This window comes from Tachyglossus aculeatus, chromosome 2 (assembly GCF_015852505.1).
Source record: "Tachyglossus aculeatus isolate mTacAcu1 chromosome 2, mTacAcu1.pri, whole genome shotgun sequence".
In the NCBI taxonomy this organism is placed as follows: domain Eukaryota; kingdom Metazoa; phylum Chordata; class Mammalia; order Monotremata; family Tachyglossidae; genus Tachyglossus; species Tachyglossus aculeatus.
Window position 1 is genome coordinate 72,337,293 of NC_052067.1, and position 12,058 is coordinate 72,349,350.

At 44.1% G+C, this 12,058-nt stretch overlaps 1 protein-coding gene across 4 annotated transcripts in view; it reads left to right on the top strand.

Annotated features, from left to right (window-relative positions):
• The first annotated feature begins 1,142 nt into the window (after nt 1-1,142).
• The window catches only part of FBXO30 (F-box protein 30), a 32,158-nt gene continuing 21,242 nt past the window's right edge, over nt 1,143-12,058 (top strand). The window contains exons 1-2 of one of the 4 annotated variants that reach the window (XM_038768366.1): nt 1,143-1,168; nt 6,630-6,662. The gene's annotated coding sequence lies outside the window, so the exon portion shown is untranslated. The other 3 variants (XM_038768372.1, XM_038768379.1, XM_038768394.1) reach the window with 3 other exon arrangements.

Consider the following 12,058-nt stretch of genomic DNA (forward strand, 5'->3'; position numbering starts at 1 on the left):
TCTCCCCCTCTCCATCCCCCATCTTACCTCCTTCCCTTCCCCACAGCACCTGTATATATGTTTGTACATATTTATTACTCTATTTATTTATTTTACTTGTACATATCTATTCTATTTATTTTATTTTGTTAGTATGTTTGGTTTTGTTCTCCATCTCCCCCTTTTAGACTGTAAGCCCACAGTTGGGCAGGGACTGTCTCTATATGTTGCCAATTTGTACTTCCCAAGCGCTTAGTACAGTGCTCTGCACACAGTAAGCGCTCAATAAATACGATTGATGATGATGATGAGGGAGGGAGAAGAGGCCGCGCGCACGCGCACGGGAGGGAGGAGGGGGCGGGCAGGGAGAGGGAGGGAAAAGAGGCAAAGCGCATGCGCATGGGAGGGAGGAGGGGCCGCGCGCACGCGCAAGGGAGGGAAGAGAGGCAAGGCGCATGCGCACGGGAGGGAGGAGGGGCGGGCAGGGAGAGGGAGGGAAAAGAGGCAACGCGCACGGGAGGGAGGAGGGGGCGTGCAGGGAGAGGGAAAAGAGGCCAAGCGCACGCGCAAGGGAGGGAAGAGGGGGCGGGAGGAGAAAGAGGCCAAGCGCATGCGCACGGGAGGGAGGAAGGGCGGGCAGAGAGAGGGAGGGGGAAAGAGGCCAAGCGCACGCGCACGGGAGGGAGGAGGGGGCGGGCAGGGAGAGGGAGGGAAAAGAGGCCAAGCGCATGCGCACGGGAGGGAGGGGGGCGGGCAGGGAGAGGGAGGGGAAAAGAGGCAAAGCGCATGCGCACCGGAGGGAGGCGGGGCGGGCAGGGAGAGGGTGGGGAAAAAGAGGCCGCGCGCAGGCGCACGGGAGGGAGGAGGGGGCGGGCAGGGAGAGGGAGGGAAGAGAGGCCGCGCGCACGCGCACGGGAGAGAGGAGGGGGCGGGCAGGGAGAGGGAGGGAAGAGAGGCCGCGCGCACGCGCACGGGAGGGAGGAGCGGGCGGGCAGGGAGAGGGAGGGGGAAAGAGGCCAAGCGCATGCGTACGGGAGGGAGGCGGGGCGGGCAGGGAGAGGGAGGGAAGAGAGGCCGCGCGCACGCGCACGGGAGGGAGGAGGGGGCGGGCAGGGAGAGGGAGGGGAAAGAGGCCGCGCGCATGCGCGCGAGGAGGAAGCCGGTCGGGCCGCGGCCGAGGCGGACGGCGGTGAGTGCCGGGGCGGGGCGGGGCGGCCTGCCTGCGTGGGGTCGCGATTATTCGGGGGGTGGGGCGCCATACCGGCTCGGCCACGGCCACGGCGAGGAGGAGGAGGAGAAGGAGGGGGAGGAAAGAGGAAGGCTCCCTCCCGGGCCCGCGGCGGCGGCGGCGAAGCCCGGCCAGCTGGGCGTGTGTGCTGACTGGTGGGTAGGGACCGGCTCGACATGGTGCCAACTCGGACTTCCCAACCGCTTAGCGCAGCGCTCTGCTGCACACAGTAAGCGCTCAATAGATACGATTGATGGATTGATTGATTGTCTATATACACGCACATATAATAATGATGGCTTTTGCTAAGCGCCTACTATGTGCTAAGCGCTGAACATTTGGATGGGAAGCTGCGTGGGTTAGCGGGGGGAGTCCGGCCTGGAGAGGTCGTGGGTTCTAATGCCGCCTCCCCCACTTTTTTTAAATATAATAATAATGATAGCATTTATTAAGCGCTTACTATGTGCAAAACACTGTTCTAAGCCCTGAATAATGATAGCATTTATTCCGCCTCCCCCCACTTTTTAAAAATATAATAATAATGATAGCATTTGCTAAGCGCTTGCTATGTGCCAAGCACTGTCCTAAGCGCTGAACATTTAGATGGGAAGCTGCGTGGGTTAGCGGGAGGAGCCCGGCCTTGAGAGGTCGTGAGTTCTAATCCCACCTCCCCCACTTTTTTTAATATAATAATAATGATAGCATTTGTTAAGCATAATAATGATAGCATTTATTAGGCGCTTACTGTGTGCCAAGCACTGTCCTAAGCGCTGAACGTTTAGATGGGAAGCTGCGTGGGTTAGCGGGAGGAGCCCGGCCTGGAGAGGTCGTGGGGTCTAATGCCGCCTCCCCCACTTTTTTTAAATATAATAATAATGATAGAATTTATTAAGCGCTTACTATGTGCCAAGCACTGTCCTAAAAGCTGAACATTTAGATGGGAAGCTGCGTGGGTTAGCGGGAGGAGCCCGGCTTTGAGAGGTCGTGAGTTCTAATCCCACCTCCCCCACTTTTTTTAATATAATAATAATGATAGCATTTATTAAGCGCTTACTATGTGCAAAGCACTGTTCTAAGCGCTGACTAATGATAGCATTTATTCCGCCTCCCCCCCACTTTTTTAAAATATAATAATAATGATAGCATTTATTAAGCGCTTACTATGTGCCAAGCACTGACCTAAACGCTGAACGTTTAGATGGGAAGCTGCGTGGGTTAGCGGGAGGAGCCCGGCCTTGAGAGGTCGTGAGTTCTAATCCTACCTCCCCCACTTTTTTTAATATAATAATAATGATAGCATTTGTTAAGCATAATAATGATAGCATTTATTAGGCGCTTACTGTGTGCCAAGCACTGACCTAAACGCCGAACATTTACATGGGAAGCTGCGTGAGTTAGCGGGAGGAGCCGGGCCTTGAGAGGTCGTAGGGTCTATTCCCGCCTCCCCCACTTTTTTAAATGTAATAATAATAATGATAGCATTTATTAAGCACTTACTATGTGCCAAGCACTGCCCTTATCGCTGAACGTTTAGATGGGAAGCCGCGTGGGTTAGCGGGAGGAGCCCGGCCTTGAGAGGTCGTGGTGTCTAATCCCGCCTCCCCCACTTTTTTAATGTAATAATAATAATAATGGCATTTATTAAGCGCTTACTATGGGCAAAGCACTGTCTAAGCGCTGAATAATGATAGCATTTATTCCGCCTCCCCCCCACTTTTTTAAAATATAATAATAATGATAGCATTTATTAAGCGCTTACTATGTGCCAAGCACTGACCTAAGCGCTGAACGTTTAGATGGGAAGCTGCGTGGGTTAGCGGGAGGAGCCCGGCCTGGAGAGGTCGTGGGGTCTAATCCTGCCTCCGCCACTTTTTTAATGTAATAATAATAATGACAGCATTTATGCCGCCTCCCCCACTTTTTTAAAAATATAATAATAATGATAGCATTTACTAAGCGCTTACTATGTGCCAAGCACTGTCCTAAGCGCTAAACGTTTAGATGGGAAGCTGCGTGGGTTAGCGGGAGGATCCCGGCCTTGAGAGGTCGTGGGGTCTAATGCCGCCTCCCCCACTTTTTTTAAATGTAATAATAATGATAGCATTTATTAAGCGCTTACTATGTGCAAAACACTGTTCTAAGCCCTGAATAATGATAGCATTTATTCCACCTCCCCCACTTTTTTAATATAATAATAATGATAGCATTTGTTAAGCTCTTGCTATGTGCCAAGCACTGTCCTAAGCACTGAACATTTAGATGGGAAGCTGCGTGGGTTAGCGGGAAGAGCCCGGCCTTGAGAGGTCGTGGGTTCTAATCCCACCTCCCCTACTTTTTTTAATGTGATAATAATAATGATAGCATTTATGCTGCCCCCCCCCACTTTTTTTAAAATATAATAATAATGATAGCACTTATTAAGCGCTTACTATGTGCCAAGCACTGTCCTAAGCGCTGAACATTTGGATGGAAAGCTGCATGGGTTAGCGGGAAGAGCCCGGCCTTGAGAGGTCGTGGGGTCTAATCCCGCCTCCCCCGCTTGTTTAATGTAATAATAATAATAATGGCATTTGTTAAACGCTTACTATGTGCAAAGCACTGAATAATGATAGCATTTATTCCGGCTCCCCCACTTTTTTTAATATAATAATAATGATGGCATTTATTAGCGCTTGCTATGTCCTAAGCACTGAACATTTGGATGGGAAGCTGCGTGGTTTAGCGGGAGGAGCCCGGCCTTGAGAGGTCGTGGGTTCTAATCCCGCCTCCCCCACTTTTTTTAAGAGCTCACCTCTTCCAGGAGGCCTTCCCAGACTGAGCCCCTTCCTTCCTCTCCCCCTCGTTCCCCCTCTCCATCCTCCCCATCTTACCTCCTTCCCTTCCCCACAGCACTTGTATATATGTTTGTACAAATTTATTACTCTATTTATTTATCTTGTACATATCTATTCTATTCATTTTATTTTGTCGGTATGTTTGGTTTTGTTCTCTGTCTCCTCCTCCTAGACTGTGAGCCCGCTATTGGGTAGGGACTGTCTCTATGTGTTGCCGACTTGTACTTCCCAAGCGCTTAGTACAGTGCTCTGCACACAGTAAGCGCTCAATAAATACCATTGATTGATTGATTGATTCATTTAAATATAATAATAATGATAGCATTTATTAAGCACTTAGTATGTCTCAAGCACAGTCCTAAGCACTGAACATTTAGATGGGAAGCTGCGTGGGTTAGCGGGAAGAGCCCGGCCTTGAGAGGTCGTGGGTTCTAATCCCGCCTCCCCCACTTTTTTAAAATATAATAATAATGATAGCATTTATTAAGCACTTACTATGTGCCAAGCACTGACTTAAGCGCTGAACATTTAGGTGGGAAGCTGCGTGGGTTAGCGGGAAGAGCCCGGCCTTGAGAGGTCGTGGGTTCTAATCCCACCTCCCCCACTTTTTAAAAATATAATAATAATGATAGCATTTGTTAAGCGCTTACTGTGTGCCAAGCACTGTCCTAAGCGCTGAACATATAGATGGGAAGCTGCGTGGGTTAGCGGGAAGAGCCCGGCCTTGAGAGGTCGTGGGTTCTAATTCCGCCTCCGCCACTTTTTTAATGTAATAATAATAATGATAGCGTTTATTAAGCGCTTACTATGTGCCAAGCACTGTTCTAACCGCTGGGGAGGTTACAAGTAGTTATTAAGCACTTACCATGTGCCAAGCACTGTTCCAAGCACTTGTCAGCCGTGTGACTTGGGGCCAGTCACTTCTCTGGGCCCCGGTCACCTGATCTGTAAAATGGGGATGATGTCTGTGAGCCCTACGCGGGACATCCTGATTATCTTGTATTACCCCAGTCCTTGGCACATAGTAAGCACTTAACAAATGCCATTATTATTCTTTTTCACTTCTCTGGGCCTCAGTTCCCTCATCTGTGAAATGGAGATGAAGTCTGTGAGCCCTTCGTGGGACACCCTGATTACCTTGTACTACCCCAGCTCTTAGAACAGTGCTTGGCATATAGTGAGTGCTTAACAAATGCCGTTATTATTATTATTATTATTCATTTCTCTGGGACTCGGTTCCCTCATCTGTAAAGTGGAGATGAAGTCTGTGAGCCCTTCGTGGGACACCCTGATTATCTTGTACTATTCCAGCGCTTAGAACAGTGCTTGGCATATAGTAAGCGCTTAACAAATGCCATTATTATACTTATATGTATATGTATGTGTATATATGTATGTATGTAGGTATATGTAGGTATGTATATGTGTGTGTATGTAGGTATATTCATTCATTCAAGCACTGTACTAAGTGCTTGGGAAGTATAAGTTGGCAACATATAGAGATGCTCCCTTTGTGTGTATGTGTGTGTTTGTGTGTGTGTCCCTGGGACCTGCTGTGGAGTTCTAGCCAACATGGGGAAAACTGATTCTCACCCCACCCCACTTCAGGGAATAAAACAAATCGGGAAAAGCGGGGCTGAGGAATGGGATGGGAAAACTGGGTGTGTTCGTTCTCCCTTCCAACACCCCCCCCTCGCGAGGGAGAGGGACCATGCCCAATTCCCATCTATGTAGTCTTTCCCAGTGCTTAGTACAGGGCCTAATAATAATGATGGCATTTAAGCGCTTACTATGTGCGAAGCACTGTTCTGAGCGCTGGATAAGTACTATTACTACTCCCCCATGCCTCCCACACTTTTCCTCCTTCTCCTTTTTCCTGCCTTACTTTCCCACTTGCCCCTTTTTCCCCTTCAGCAGTTGCTGCGGCCCATTGGGGCCCCAAACCCTCAGGATGAGACCATCCATTGTTGGGTAGGGACCGTCTGTATATATTGTCGATTTGTACTTCCCAAGCGCTTAGTACAGTGCTCTGCACACAGTAAGTGCTCAATAAATACAGTTGAATGAATGAGTTGTCTCTGTTGCTGAATTGTACTTTCCAAGTGCTTAGTACAGTGCTCTGCACACAGTCCTCAGTAAATATGATTGAATGAATAATAATTATGATATCTGTTAAGTGCTTACTGTGGGCCAGGAACTGTACTAAGCGCTGGGGTAGATATGAGATCATCAGGTTGAACTCAGTCCCTGTCCCACGTGGGGCTCACACTCTCAATCCCCATTTTACAAATGAGGGAACTGAGGCTCAGAGAAGTGGAGCGACTTGCCTAAGGTCACACAGCAGACAAGTGGAGGAGCAGGGATTAGAACCCATGACCTTCTGATTCCCAGGCCCGGGCTATATCCACTAGGCCATGCTGATTCATCTCCCTTTCCCAGGACCCCTCCTCCCCTTAAGTCTTCATCCTTTTATCCTTCTCCAACCCCCCTTTTCCACCCCCACCTCCCCCAAACACACACACTTTCAGAATTTGTGGGAGACTGAAGCCGAAAAACCTGAGACGTTTCCAATTTATTTTGTGTTTTAGGTGTTTTGATGTCCCGGGACGGATGAGTAAAAGGTAAATTACGGCTGGATAGTTGTATATACGTTGATATCATCCTCCTCAGCCTAAGCGGATAACTTTTACTGTCTCCCAAGAACTTAGTGCTGTGCTGTACACACAGTAAGTGCTCAGTAAATATCATAGATCTGATTAATTTTACTTGGTTGGTGGTGAAGGAATCCGTCCTTTTCCTCCCCTAAAGTTAAACAGAGGATACTTTCTGACTTTAGATGTGAAATAGCATGATTGTTCCCAAACTAGACAGATGGTGCAACAGTTTTCTTCAGAGTGCACAGTTTGGCAGGCAAGTAGAGTTAAAACAACTTCTCTTGTGTTCAGAAATATGTCAGAGGATATAACTGGAGCATTTTCTTGCACTACTAAAGGCCTGGTACTGTGTCCAAGACTCCTTACTAGTTTTGTTGTACAATACACCACTAAACCTTTCAAAGATGTGAGAATTTTGACATTTTTGTTTAAAATTAAATAATCCACTTAATTGAAATTACAATTTCAAGATGAAGTTATGCCATGTGTTGTTTATGATGTGTACGTTTCTGCCAACTTTATAACAGGATTCAAATTTCCAGATTTTAGGAAACACATGAAATGTCAGTAGGCAGTTCAGTAAGTTGATATGAATAGTCCCTTCACAGTTGCCCCTTGTTAGCATTTTCCAGAGGAGTTCAGCGAGTGATAAGCGAAAAGAAGCAACAGCGAGTACTACTTTGGTGAGAATTAAATGTAAGATTTTAAAGGTTGTTCATTTTTAGCATGGAGACTCTATTTTAGCTGAGTCACTGTTGTTCTATTAGATTAGTTGTTTTCCTCAACTCTTGAAGGACTTTAGCTAGTGATGATCATCTGATGTTTATTTTGCTAAATCTTTTTACCGAATCGTTAGCTTTTTTTAAGTATTTGAAGGAGTGAGACTGCCCACTTTATAATGGGTCCCCTACTTCCTACTCTGGTGTGTTTAGGTAACTGGTGTGATTTTTTTTTTTGAGGGGGGTAAGGGGAATGGTGATGTGCATATAGGGCTATTTTATAAGAGACATTGAGACTTCAGTTTGGCATCTTCAGACATGCTGTTGTTGCATTCATAGTTCATACTTGGTAATCCAGTTTCCCGATGTATATCTGGTATTTTTTAAGAACATTCAAAAATTGTAAACAGAGTCATGAGACTTGGTTTTTATTCATGCTCAATAGATGAATCACTGTGGGAACTTGAGTGAGTCACTCAACCTAGCTCTATAGTACTTGTCCATTTGGATAAAGAGGAGGATGCTTGTCAAACTAGTATTTGTAAAGCTAGATTTTAGATTTAATGACACTCTCCAGGTAGAGAGATATACTCTTTACCATAGTTTCAAATTGTTTGAGTAAAAGCAGATAAATTTAGCAATAAACTACTTGGTTATTATATCAAGATGTCTTGTATGGTTATAACATATCAAGTTGTATAATCTTTGGACTTAACTCAAGATATTTAAGCACCATCAGTGATTTTTGCCTAGAACATTGATAGGCATCTCTGGATGCAAAATAATTTGTATTGATGTTTTATTTAAAAATTTAGTCAGTAGGATGCATAACCTATTAGAAAATCTTTTCTGATAATCTTTAGTGTATCAAAAGTCTGTGTAAAGCAATTGAGTAAATTGGATAATGTAATTGTTTTACTTAAATGTGGATTTATAAATAGGAATTAGGTTCTAATTACCATGTTCCTAAAAGTAAAACCTTAAATTCCTTAGCTTCAGAATATTTGAAATGTTTATTAAGTATTCTATAAGTACAGAACCAAAAAGGAAAGAACTTCTATATTTCTTAAGGGAATGTTAAGGTAAAAATACCGTTTGGCAGACCCTCGCTCAAACGTTAATGTATAAACGTCTTTACCTCCTCATGTTTACATGCCTTCGTTGGACAGCCTTCAGAGTGCAACAGAGTAAGGTTTTGTTTTTCAAGGACAAATTTTGCAGTGGTACAATATAACACTTTTAAGTTAGGAAGGTAGTTGTCTTAGTTTACACACGCAATTCTTCATACTTTGACTAGCCCTATTGAATAGCTTGCTGTTAGAGAATAAGGGCATGTTCTTCTGACACCTAGCATCTGTTGAGGTAGAGTGAAATATGATGTCAGAAGAGCGGTGTGTGATGTGAGCAGCATCAGTTGAGAAAACTCTGACACAAGTTTTCCTGCTTGGGGGTGGGGGGCACGTTCCTCAAAAATGTTACCCCCAGGTTGTTAGAGAACTCAGTGTCTTTTTCCTTTTTGAATTTGGTAAATTAGATTGGGAAAACAGTGTAGACACCCTTTAAAAGATTATTTTAAATGGTATTGCCAGGTGATCTTTTTCCCTCAGTTCTCCGTGACATGAGAAGCAGTGTGGCTTAGTGGAAAGAGTGCGGGTTTGGGAGTCAGACGTCGTGGGTTCTCATCCCGGCCTTTCCACTTGTCTGCTGTGTGACATTGGGCAAGTCACTTGACTTCTCTGGGCCTTAGTTCCCTCATCCATAAAATGGCAATTAAGACTGTGAGCCCCACTTGGGACAACCAGATTACTTTGTATCTACCCCAGTGCTTGGCACATAGTAAGTGCTTAACAAATACGATCATTATTATTATTTATTATTGTTATGAATTTGTCATAAGGTGATGCTTTGAATAAGTTAGTGTTCCAATTTAACAGTCCTTACCCAAGGGATATAATGGCTGCAGGCGTTAGTGAATTTTGAGTAGTAATACTTATGATTAGAAACTAATGTCAGATTAAATATTAGCAGCATTGTATAGGACTACTTCTCATTTAATTCTGTTGGTAAATCATGTACAATATTGTAAGTATTTGAGAGGCCTTGAAGTGATACGAAAAGACTTATCCACTTACATGAGTATTTATTTGTACTTTCACTGATAATCTTTTGAATGGCTAACAATATTCCATTGGGCTTGAATGCAGAGTGCTTAACTGACCGGTTCACATGTCATCTGTGCCATTGTTAATAGTAAAGTGTTTTACTGGGTGTTAACTGCATCCTCAAGCAGATATGTGGTGGTTTACTTCTCAAACTATATCTAGAATAGGCTGTAGATTTGTCTACAGAGTGCAGCATGTCTGGAAGAAAAAGAACTTTTATGTCTCTCTGGTACCTTAACAGATATTCGGGGTCTTAGATTTCATGGAGGAGAATTAGTGGACATTTAAGGTAATTGGTTCTAGGAACTACCCTGTTTCCCATAAAGCAACATTAACTGTAAGCCTGTATATGTGTTCTGCCTTGTCACCTTCTTTGTAAGATTTGACAGACATCTGAAAATCAGGTTTTTTTGTCATACTACTTTGAGTTTATCCATTTGCCTTTGCCTTGAAGCAGTGTGGCTCAGTGAATAGGGCACAGTCCTGGGGGTCAGAAGGCCTTTGGTTCTAATCCTGGCTCCACTACATAATAATAATAATAATAATAATGGCATTTGTTAAGTGCTTACTATGTGCAAAGCACTGTTCTAAGCGCTGGGGAGGATACAGGGTGATCAGGTTGTCCCATGTGGGGCTCAAAGACTTACTTTGGGCAAGTCACTTAACTTCTCTGGGCCTCAGTGACCTCATCTGTAAAATGGGGATTAAGACGTGAGCCCCCCATGGGACAACCTGATCACCTTGTAACGTCCCCAGTGCTTAGAACAGTGATTTGCACATAGTAAGCGCTTAATAAATACCATTAAAAAATCCCCATTTTACAGATGAGGTAACTGAGGCACAGAGAAGTTAAGTGACTTGCCCAAAATCACACAGCTGACAAATGGCAGAGCCAGGATTAGAACCCGTGACCTCTAACTCCCAAGCCCGGGCTCTTTCCACTGAGCCACGCTGCATCTCTGTCTGCTGTGTGCTGTCTGCTGTGTGACCTAGGGCAAATCACTTCACTTCTCTGGGACTCAGTTTCCACATCTGTGAAATGGGGATTAAAACTGTGAGCCCTATGTGGGACAGGAACTAGGTTCCAACCTGATTAACTTGTATCTACCTCAGTTTTTAGTACAGTGCTTGGCACATAGTAAGTGCTTCACAAGCCTTATTATTATTATTACCAACAAGCAATACCAATATAAATACCACAGTTATTATAAGTATACATTAGCCAAATCTCAAATATTGAATATTACTAGATTTCTTGCCAGTGTCTGTCATCAGGGCCGCATCCATCCCCCACAGCACATACACCTCTATGTGTCTATCTCTTTCTACATAGATGGATAGATTCACCACATGCCTGACAAGCAGAAATATTTTGAGTTACAAGTATCAAAAGTTGTTAGTCTGAAATTAATCCGCTTCACCAGATTAATGCTCTTTTCTCTTTGAATTTTACAAAGGTTTTGGAAGCACTTTCAAAATATTTACATCTTAAGAAGAAACTTTAAATCCATTAGAGTGAGTTTACTTGTTCTCCCTGTGCTTACCAAAATATTTGGGTAGCGATTTGTGTCAAGAGGTAGCTTTAAATCCAATTGTTTAAGGTGTCAAAATTAGAAACCCTCATCTCTGAGTGTAGGAAAATGCTGCATTATGCCTTAAACCTTTTTTTGGTTTCTTCTTGAATAGTAGGCTGCTGCAGGAGGGTATTCTAGAGGAAATTAATGCATAACTTTAACCTTTTTGAAAGGTTTGCTGTTTAAAAAAAACTTTGGGAGAAACTGGTATAGTGGTCCTTTGAGTTACTAAAAGTAACTTTTAGCAATTTTATTTTATTTTTTCATTAAACTGCATTTGGAAAAGCATTCTTGGCGTCAAATTAACCTGCTGTGTCCTGTACATCACCTAATGTTCAATGTTAAATGTGTCAACAAGGCTCTAAGTATCCAAAGGATTCAAAGCTCTGTACTAGGTACTTCAGGGAACATGCTAAAGATAGTCCTTGTCTCTGTCCTCAAGAAGTTTACAATTTTAAAGGGGGGGACAAGATGATAAATCAATGACATTAAATTAGGTGTCCCACAGAGGTGCTGTAAATCGTGTTTTGACATTTGATTGGGACCTGTTTGAACATTTGCAGTGAGGATTTTTAGTAGTAGCAGGCATGACTAGAGAGAGCAAGGGCCCAATAATAGTGTCAGATTATAAGGAGCCCAGTGTTCTGTTCTTTCTTGTTACAATTTGCTTCTGCCATCCCATGCTCAGAGATGTCAGGAGCAGAATGGGACTAAAACCTGATAGCTATTTGGAGTACCTATTCTGAACATTCATTCCATCGTATTTATTGAGTGCATACTCTATGCAGAGCACTGTTACAGTATAAGTTAAAGAGTTTGATTGGTTCCCTATATTTTGAAGGGTGTGTAAAATTCAGCTCTCCAGACTGAATGGGACAAAAAGTGTCATATCAAATTGGCACAAAATT